We start from the raw sequence: 10,796 nt of genomic DNA, 5'->3' as shown, positions 1-10,796 counted from the left end.
GACTATTTATTTACTAGATTTACTAGAATAATGTTTCACATATGTAGTATTATATACGTGGTAGTGCCTAATTTTAGAGGGTATTTAAGGTGAAATTAGTCGTCATCGATTCTGCCAATTTCAAAAGCAGTTTTTTTATTTGAAACAAAAATTCTGTTCATGAAAATATATTCGCTGTGTTCTGATTGGCAAAAAGAAGGCAGTATTTATATTTTTACAACCAGACCCCAGCTATTGGGTCCAAAAACTGCTTCTGAAATTGGGCTCTCCGACGAAAAGTTAATGACTGCTAATTTCTCGTTAAACAAATCATGTTCGAAAAACAGGTCTATAAAGTGATTTCCTCATTATTCATAATCTTTTTAACTTTTCACTATTGATTTAATAATGTCCTGATTTATTCCAGTGTCATTTCCTTTGCAAAACTTCCTTTCTGCACGATTTTTCCTGTACCAAATTCGATTTTGACAGCAGTTCAAATAATAAACATTGTGAGCTTTTTTGATAAGTTTCAAGCAAACAAACAGGCGAACGGCGCAAAATGTTACGAAAACAAATTTAATTTGATTGGCATATTACACTGTTTTACAAACCGCCAAATTTTATTGGAAAAGCTCGGCGACATTTTGAAAAATAAAATTTGTTCGAATATTTGGTTGGGTCAGTACACGGGTTTTCAAATTTATTTGAAGAAATAGATCAAATATTGGATGATTCAGCAAACAGTGTACTGGTACCTTTATCCTGTTCAATTCAAGTTCACAATTATTTCTAGCAACACGAAACCGACGTATTTTCTGCATTGACCTTTGTGAAGTCCGCGGCACTCAGCGTACGACTCACGAACCACTCACCCGAGCCCACCCGAGTAAAGAAACTGACTAAAGAACTGACAAGTAACTCATTTTCGTTTCGTCGTAACCAAGTGCGCATGAATCTCGATGAAACCTTCTGAATCTTTTGCTCGAAAACTTGCGGAGTATCAGTCGATGAACGCGGCAGAAATTAATGATTGCAAGCAAACGGCAACAAATATCATTGTATCACCACGAAATCGGTCCGTGCTGCCTAACGAAAACACCAGGCAATCAAATTTGTATCGTACATTTCATAAAATCGCCTAAATGTTGAACTCGAAAAAATATTGTTCGAACTTTTCCTAGCAACTTTGAACGGAGTCACGCACAACAATCATCGTTGAGCAAACCAGGTTTAATGATGACAGGAGGCCGCGAGTGACTGAGCTCCAGTGTCTTTTCTTTAGTCAGTTTCTTTACACCCGAGACTTCGTAACGCCGGGTAATTATTGAGAGGCTGAGCGCCCCAGTAGGCGTTAGCGTTAGCGACAGTTTTACTGCATGCGTTTGTTCGGCGCTGCACTGCACTCGGTTTTCGGTTATTGTTCGTTCTCCAGCCAGTTTCTTTCGGAACGTCGGGCGGTTCAGGCATCAGTGAAGGTTTATTCGCGTTTATGCGCAGCTATGTGATTCGTTTACATCGTGTCATCACGAAACAACACACATGCCACGGGGCCGTTCTTTGCGCGTCTATGATAGTATGTCGATTGTGAATACGTGCTGATTTTTTGTTTGATGAAGAAGAAACACTAATAAGTAGTTTATCTATAGGTACCGGCCTAAATTTGTGCAAAGTTTGCTGGAATTACCGTTTTGTGCTTCTCGCAGAATGGGGTTAGCAGGCAGCAACAAGAAGAAGAGTGTGTACTTTTAGATGCTGCTGTGCTGTGCTGTGTGATGGTGTCTGTCCAGCGAGCGTACGTAGGCGCTGCGGCAGAGCCCGAGCCGTGCAAACGAGAGAAGGAATAAGAATAGGCATAAAATAAAAGTTGTTTTCGACAGCACATAAGCAAGTAAGCGAGCAGGCACTGAAAGAAAAGCACAAAGCGGTGGAGTAGAAAGAGTGCACACAAGACAGCAGCGCAACTAACAAAACACTGTAAGAAAACAAAGCTTAAGGATGTGTTTCATTCGTTCCATTCGATACGGTGTGTGGTTTAAATAGACACCGTCGAATGCTAACTGCGGTGCAATGGATTTTAAACAGCTGCCAAGTCGGGAAATCGAACGTTTGTGTAAACACCGTTCAGTTCTTGTAGTGTACAACCAGTATCTATATTAGCGACTTAATTTTTCTTCGTGTACCGGAAAGTTAGGAGTGATTTTAAAACTTACTCGGTCGTTGCCGATGTATAGCGCGCTCGAGTGAGCTACAACACGGTTCAAAGGCTGGCGTTCCAGCCAGCAGCATCGCAGATCGATTCTCCCGTGACGGTGTTGTTCGGAACAGAATCGCTAAGTAGGCCTTTACTCATACAGCGGCAATTTCGAGTGCACGTTCGGGACCGGTTTCCTGGCGATCGTAAAGCTGGTGATGCTAAAGGTTTTTATTTTTTTTTTATTTTTCAGCAGAGAAACAAAATGAGATGAAAACAGTAAACAAGAAAGGTGGAAAATTATAATGTGCAGTTTGCAACTGTAGGTGTGCGCGGTGGAGTGTGTGCGTGTGTGTTTTTTTTAGTTGTTCTGATCTGCTAAAGGCCACACGATAGCCTACTATGCGCCATTGAGAAGGCACATTACACACGAAAAATTACACGGTTGACTAGCCCTTTCGGGAGGGTTGAAGGTTTGCAAGGGTGTTTCGGGGCCAGTTAGAAGGATTCCGGTGCATAAGCGTTGAGGTATGAAATTACGTGCCACAGAGTTATTACGAACCAGTAGTGAAAAGTAATCGGGCCACACGCTTTGCTGTGCTGAAAGCAAACACGCGAAGGTATCGGAGAATAATCGTGTGCCTACAGGCTTATTGTTGTGTTTGTGCGCGAAATTAGTGTGCAGCAAAAAGAAAAAAAAGTGTGAAGAATAGTGTAAAGAAGTAATCAACAAAAGTGATCTCCACTCGAGAAAAGCGCGAAGAAAGAAAGTGTTTATAGTGCTGTTTGAAAATAAAAATAATCAAAATAGAGAAAATCCACTCATTGGAGTCAATTGTGAAAGATCGTGCGAAGCAGCGAAGCAAAGCGGAGAGGCCAATTCGAGCGGTTAATTAAATGTACGTGCAAGGCAAATAAACAACACACTCACTCGTGGCGTGGCGAAGACGAGACGAGACGAGGCAATTGGAATACACAAATAATAAATACACAATCGTGTGTGCCCGTGTAAACACGACGCTCGCTTCCATCGATATTATTGGCCTCAAGTGAGTGAGTGAGTGAGTGGGATTGTGCCGAGACATCGCCTACTATCGAGGAGCACTGCTGGTGCAGTGGCCGGCATCCATTTGGAAGCGGTTCAATAGGTTGGTAACCTTCCGTAGAAGGCAATTTTTCCTGTTACCATTGCTAAAGATCAATTCCCTATGATTTAGAGAGTGACAAGGTTAATTTCACACGCTCAACACGAACTTGGGTGTGGTTTTGAAGTCACAAGATAAAAATTTAAAATGAGTGTAAGGGTTAGAGCATAAAACCTTTTTACTATATTTTTTTTAAATTAGACCAAAATGTTTGAGAATTTCATGAAGTTTTCTACGTAAAAACAACGAATTTGCATTAACTGGATGAGCTACTGATGTTCGATAAAGTGAAATGGGAAAAAATGTTGTGCTATATTCACTTTGCGGCACTGCAATGACGGTTAAAATTAAATGTTCAGCTTCAAATCGTAGTTGAAATTCATTGAAAGCAAATTTTCTTTACTACAGCACAATGCCGAATGTAGAGTACAATTTTTAAAACTTAATCGTAGTTATCGGACTTCTTTACTGTGCGGAAGCTAACGAATGAGTATGTAGTATCAAATGCAGGTAAATTACCTATAGGCTTGTACTTGACAAAACATAACTCTAATCCCTGGTACAATAACATTTGTTACGAAAAGTAAGGGATACCTCGATATAAGACAGCCTCGTTATAAAACAACCTCGATATAAGACAATTCGACATAAGACAATTTTTGTCTTATATCGAACAAATCCCTTTGACATAGCTGGTAACGATGCCAGAGCTAATTTTCCTTTCCAAAATCGGCATCATTAAGATGTTCAACATATCAAAATGACCCTCAAAATAATAGTTTTAAAAATTTAAACACAACACAGAGCAAAATTGGCGACCGCTAAGGTAATTTTTTTTTGAAAAAAATCATGTTTCGATATAAGACAACTTTTTGAAATTATAAATTGTCTTATATCGAGGTATCCCTGTAGTTGATCGGGACTTAGCATATCGATAATGAAAATTTTCTAGGGATGATAGCCACCATAATCGTTTCAAAAGGCTCCGATTTAAAGTAATTTTTCTTAAACGCAAAGCTAAAGCAAAATATCTCGATTCATACCTTCACATGCACTTGACATCAAAAGAGTTATGGAGAAGCCTTGAGAACGTAGTCGTACAGGACCACAAAGTGCATACATCCAATCCTTTTTCCGCTGATGAAACTAATATTTTTTCGCTTTTTAGCCATTTTGCTCCTTCGTTTGATCCCTACTCTCCATCATCTGAAACTTCTGCAGTTAGTGCGTTGCATGCAATGATAGGACATGAAATCTAATGCTATTGGTTTCGACGAGTTGCCCTGCAAAATTTTGAAAGCCATTTGTCCTTTAGTAACTAAACCAGTAATGCACATTTTCAATTTAAATCAACTCTAATTCCATGCAAATCTGCGACCACATTGGCCACCATAATATGCTGTCTGAATTCCAATTGATTTATTACGCCAAACATAGTACGAAAGCTGTTACGCTAAAAGTTGCAGATGATGTTGCTATTGCTGTAGCTTACGGCAGGCAAGTTGTATTGATATTCCTTAACTTTTCCAAGGTCTTCGTTGCGATGTCCCACAACATGCTCTACACGAAATTTCAAACCAATTTCAATTGTTTAAACCACGCAACGAAACATATTCATATCTCACTGAAAGACGTGAAAAGGTTTTTAATGAGTGCCACAAGGATCCATATTAGGACCTATTTTATTTACAATGTATATTAATGACCTCTTAGATATACTAAACTTCTGCAAAATACATTTTTTTTTGCGGATGATGTACGGTTATACGTCAGTTACAAATCCACGCCTTTCCGTGATGCTACCATCACCAAGTAGCTTGAAACGGGACAAATCCGAAGTGATTCGCGCGATTAAGGCGCAACTAGCAAAAATGTAAACAAATCGTTTTATTACACCACCAGCCTTAACCTTCCGTTAATCGCGCCAACTTTTGTAACACGGATACTCGCGCGTTGTATTTTGTACAACACTCTTTATCTCGGAATATCTCGGAATCCTGGCTATATAGAAAGTTACCGTCTTCAGCAAAGTTAATCAGTACGTTAAGATCTATCGTTTGGGGGATAGAATTTCAAAAGTTTGTCACCAGGCGGCGCCAAAACTCGCTGTAAATTGTACATCTTACAATTGCGGCCAAGCTGCTGCATTCGGAAAGATCCTTTTATCGTTCCTAAATGATGTAGCATTCTATTGATTAAATTTTTTTCTAGCAGTTATCATGTTTTCTTAGATATTTTTCACATAAATCATCTCATCACATGAAAACATTTCTGCAGTTGGCAGAAAGTAGGGCATCTGTGGTTAGAAAGTAGGGCTGATGTGGTGTTTTGATTTACTTGGACAGGATGTTTAGAAAGTTTTTTGTGCAGTGATGATACATGGTGTGAAAATTGGATACTTCCGTTCATCAGCATTTTTGGTCCATTAGAACATTTTCTAAAAACAGGATCTTACAAATAAACAGATTCTGTAGATAGAACACCTTCAGAAAAGTAGCCCATACACTAGAGCCGTGAAGTCAGGAAATTATGAACTTTTGCACACCTGCGGAATGACCATCAACTGCTGAATAACTTTGCTGTATACAGAAACCATTTTCCCTTATGAAGAAATAAGAGAAAATTCCAGTAGGGACCAAGTGCGGTACCCCTCACACGCCGCTTGCATCGTTTCTGCGGTTTCGGTTTATGCTCATCTATTTTGCTGAACAGTAAAGCATTAATGTGTTAAATAATTATGTCATTTTGTTCATAATAAGTTTATTAAAGAATATATTTTGGTTTGACATCGACCTGTTACTTTAAAACAAAATGGCATCCAAAAATCTACAGGTGTTGTACAAAACACAACAGCACGAGTAACGGAAGGTTAAAAAGACTGATAATATCCATGGCAAGAGTCCTTTCCAGGGAATCAACAATCACGAACGCACAAGAGACAAAGTCCCTACTTCAAAATGTTGTGACAATGTATGATGAAAGTTTGTCACTATTGCATGGAAGTTAGGACAAAGACAAGTTATCGTAGCTGTTTATCGTGGATACAGATATTTCATGACAACCACGTTGTCGCCTGGGAAAAAGACACACTGCTGTATGCAATACGTATTGTACGCAACAAAAGCAATCCTAATCATGTCACACTGTGTCGGCAGTGGCAGTGTTTGGTAGTTACCAAGATAACGTTGGTAACTTTTGTACGCCAGACTTTAGGTCAAAGCAAGCTGGTCTTTTTCTTAAGGTTTTTGCTGTTTCTTCCTTTTGTTCAAGTTGCTGATAAAGTATTGTCTTTAACCAGCCGACTGGCGACAAAGACATATTTTATTGTATACCTGCGTCACCAACAACAAGCGCTTGTGAGAGCGAGTCAAAATATATTCTCATCGAAAGTTGTCCTGCTTGCTGGTGTGATGGGACATTCATTTGTCCTAATATTTTGTTATCGTGATACATTCTGGTTGCTACGTATGTTTGTTTTATTGGTAGAGAATAACTGGTTAATCCCTCTTCCTTTTTGTCGGTTGTTTCTGCGTATGAACAATGATATTTTGATTCCCTGATCCTTTTTTTGTTTTAATCGATAGAATTATTTAAAAAAGGTTTTAGTGATGAGCGATAGAAGTATTTAATCAAAACAAAGGCCATTTGCAGTTTAGCCCTTTTCATTGTTATGAAGTAACCGGCTCATTTGCAAACCGTTTTGTAAACAGGCGATAGTAAAGAGCGAAACTGCGTTGTTTTCAAAATACATGTGAATGTAAACAGGCCAAACTAAATAAAAAATCAAAACAAACAGTACTGGGCGAATCTCATTATCAAGGGGCTAAACTAGAAAACTTAGATTTTGAGCAGGAATGAACAGATTGGTTTATTTGATTGTGAAATTCAACTGACACAGTTATCTTATGGAATATTATAGTCATGCTTATAAAAAACTACTGTTAGATAATTTCTGTGCAAACTTATATGAAGGATCGCCGAACTCAAAGAGGGTTTCAACTGCAGAGAAAGTTCGAATGCAGGCAGTTATTGGTTCGTTGCATCCAAATGTTGTTCGATCAAAACTCGGCTGCATTAGTCCGGTTGATCGGAGGGAGCGTTGCGACGCACGGAAGCTCAAAGCAGAGTTGTCGGTGAATCGATCTCGCCAGTTAGGATCTTTGCTACACGTACAGCGTTTGCACCCGTTCCATACACAGATTCCATGCCAGCTGATAACGTCACCAAACTACGCACGCATTTTCGATCAGTGACGTAGCGCCTTCAGACAGTGAGGATCACTGAAATCACCTTAGCGATGAAGCCGTCGGGATGCCTTCGATATTGCAGTGGTGCGATGTTAATTGAATGTCAGCTTGGCATCAAGCAGCGCTCCGAGGTTATTGACTTGGTCGATTCCCGAAATTACCTGTTCATTTATTTGGTAATTGAAGAAGATTGGACTAGCGATGCGATGGAAAGTCATTACCTGGCACTTCGGGATGCTGATGACCAGCCAGTTTTTCCTGCACCAATCAGCGAACATATTCAAAAGCTCCTGAAGCCGCTTGCAATCATCTAAAGAACGAACCGGTGAATACAATTTCAAATCGTCAGCGTACATTAGCTTGCAGCCAACTCCAAGCAGCGGGGCGATATCGTTGAAAAACAGCACAAACAGTAGAGGTCCCATGTTGCTGCCTTGAGGCACACCCGACACATTAGTAAACCGGGAAGAGAAACAGGAGTTAAGCTGTACACGCAAAACTCTACCGCATAAATAGGAGCTTAGCCATTCTGTGAAATTCCGAGATGTGCCAAGTCGCGAGATTTTCTGCAGTAGTATTTTATGGTCAATACGATCGAACGTTGCTTTTAGATCAGTGAAGATTACTTCGAGTTGCGCTTTTTGCTCCATGCGGGAAATACAGGAAGACGTAAAATCCATAAGGTTCGTGCTTACGGATCGACCAGGCGTAAATCCGTGTTGGTCGGTGGATATATAGTTGCCTCAGAATCAGAAGCTGATTGTTCAGCACACAAACACAGAAACGAAAAATTTCGCGACCAATTCGCATGATCCTATAGTAGTTTCAGCTTCGATTTCGTCAAGATAAACATTAGAAGGAACAGGGGAATGCTTCCGTTTTGATTTAACAAAGTTCCAAAACCCTTTGGGATTTCTGCGAAGATCAATTGGAACCCGCATGACGTAGGATTTATACAATGTAATTTTAATACAGTATTGTTGGGAAACTATAAGATTGCTTTATTCTACACCAATTTATGTCTTTAAAATCAATCTTTGTCACTTGCTTGAAAATGGTCACGACTTGCGAATTATCACAGTGATATTCCTCATTAGTTGCGTCCTAATCACAAATCACTCCGGAGATACTTACTAAAGCAATTAGTGCTTAGAAATCTCGTATTCAATTCATGCAATACGCCTGAATTGATGCAACATACTGCTCATTGTTTGCTGTTTCTAGTACAGATTAAATGAACTCAGCATCCTGAAACCAACGATTCGAGCAAATCACTTGCGTTTGTGTTCGTGTTGTTCTGCATTCATGCATTGTCGACAATAGTGAATGAAATCAAATGAAAATCATTCGTTCATTTTGAACACTGCAACGGCAACGGTAAAATATTGCTTCGAAGTTTTAATTAATTTTCTTCACCGAGGTTTTGGTTGCTTTTAAAGAGCAGGCTGTTTCGAAAACTAAACTTTGATATTTTAAATATCAGTCAAGAGAAAGAATATTGACTGACAGGTTGCTCGAGCAATCACTTGCAATTCGTGAATGAATTGGTTTGAAGGGTAGAAAGCTGAAAAAGACGAACACTGTCAGCAGTTCAGTAGTCATGTCCATGGAGTGACAAATAAAACAATACTACCGAGGGTAAAACTGAATGCGTTGAATGCGTTTTATATTCACCTTCACGCAGGGCTGCAGGGTGGCAACAGCCTGAAAAAGCTAGAATTGTCAGAGAATTTGAAATGAAATGTAAAAACCTGGAATGATCAGGGATTTTTTCAACAAAATCAGGAAATTTTTTAAACAATCTCAAGCACTCACGCTTTATTGAATATTCAAGCACACTTTGAAATCGATGAAGAAGTATGGCACCGATTATAGAACCCGCCTAGGGAAATGGAATAAGTGGGGAAATTTCTCCATTTGGTTGGGTTAAGACGCGCTGTATGGGGAAAATATACGAGCGTTGTTTTTGACAGGTGAGTAATTCTCGCTGAAACGAGGCCACTACTGACACGAGGTGTTCAAATATTGGAACTTTTGCGCTTAATTGGTTGAAAATGGTTAAAAAATACGAATTACACTTTTGATACCTCGAAATAGTGGACCTCTCGTTCGTCAAGGGGCCTAACAAGTTCAAAAAAAGTTAAATTTTGAGCAAACCTTGAGACCTATTTCAAGTGATATTTCATAAATTTGCCATGAAACAACTAACAAACGGACCAATTTTGTAGAGAAGTACAGGGCTTTCAAACGGAGCAAAAAAAAATTGGCAGCCATCTAGGATTTGGTCGCCATATTCGATTTTATTGCCGTTTTCACCATGGGGGCTCAAAAAATTGCTGTTTTCACCATGAGCCCCCTAACCGATTTTCATTTTAAGACCACCATTGGAAATCTGAGAAAAAATACTACAAGAAAAATTCATGCCATCCAAACGACGGCCATCTTGGATTTGGCCGCAATGTTCGATTTTATCAAAAAATCGCTGTTTTCGCCTTGATCCCCCCAGCCAAATTTAATTTTAAGACCACCATTGGAAAGCTGAGAAAAAATTTTGGGCAAGGTTTGCTCAAAATTCAACTTTTTTTGAATCTGTAAGGCCACTGGCGAACGAGGGGTCCACTATTTCGAGGTATCAAAAGTGTAATTCTTATTTTTTAACCATTTTCAACCAATTAAGCGCAAAGGTTCCAATATTTGAAGACCAGTGGCGACTCGTGGGGGTTTAGCTTACCTGTTCAACCAGCGAAAAATACGTAGCTTTTTTTATTATCGCATTTTTATATTTTAATCATAAAACAAACATTAGGGGTATTCACGTAGCGCTTGCTATGTTGCGTAAACGATGTATTTCGTGTATATACTGCCGCAATTCGCATTACTGTTCCGGTTTCTATGGAGATGGAACTGTTATACGAGTAGCGGCAGTATAAATACGCAATACTCCGTATACGCAACATAGCAAGCGCTACGTGAAGAACCCTATTATTTAAATAACAACGGAATACGACGGTTTACTTTACCAGCAATCTCGTCTCTGAATTTTAACTACGAACCGAAAGCTTTTCGTTCAATTTACCTATTGATTGAACTTCAAGGATAACCACCTTACTGCGATGCACGCACAAGCTCACACCACACGCACCACAAGCAATATGCGTAAGTTGTTCAATGCTAAAGATGAACGAGTTAATGTAAAATTTTTGCGAATAATACATGCCAACCGCGCTCTAT

At 39.4% G+C, this 10,796-nt stretch overlaps 1 protein-coding gene across 7 annotated transcripts in view; it reads left to right on the top strand.

The window, feature by feature from the left end:
- Positions 1-1,447: 1,447 nt before the first annotated feature.
- Positions 1,448-10,796, top strand: part of LOC128745362 (leucine-rich repeat-containing protein 24) — a 476,411-nt gene continuing 467,062 nt past the window's right edge. Inside the window, exons 1-2 of one of the 7 annotated variants that reach the window (XM_053842419.1) lie at positions 1,448-1,555; positions 2,427-3,321. The gene's annotated coding sequence lies outside the window, so the exon portion shown is untranslated. Of the gene's footprint in view, positions 3,322-10,796 lie in introns of all 7 variants that reach the window. The other 6 variants (XM_053842420.1, XM_053842418.1, XM_053842417.1 and 3 more) reach the window with 6 other exon arrangements.

The sequence above is a fragment of the Sabethes cyaneus genome, chromosome 1 (genome assembly GCF_943734655.1).
Source record: "Sabethes cyaneus chromosome 1, idSabCyanKW18_F2, whole genome shotgun sequence".
Lineage (NCBI taxonomy): Eukaryota > Metazoa > Arthropoda > Insecta > Diptera > Culicidae > Sabethes > Sabethes cyaneus.
Note: the sequence above shows the minus strand (reverse complement) of the source record. Positions and strands in the feature narration are given on the sequence as shown.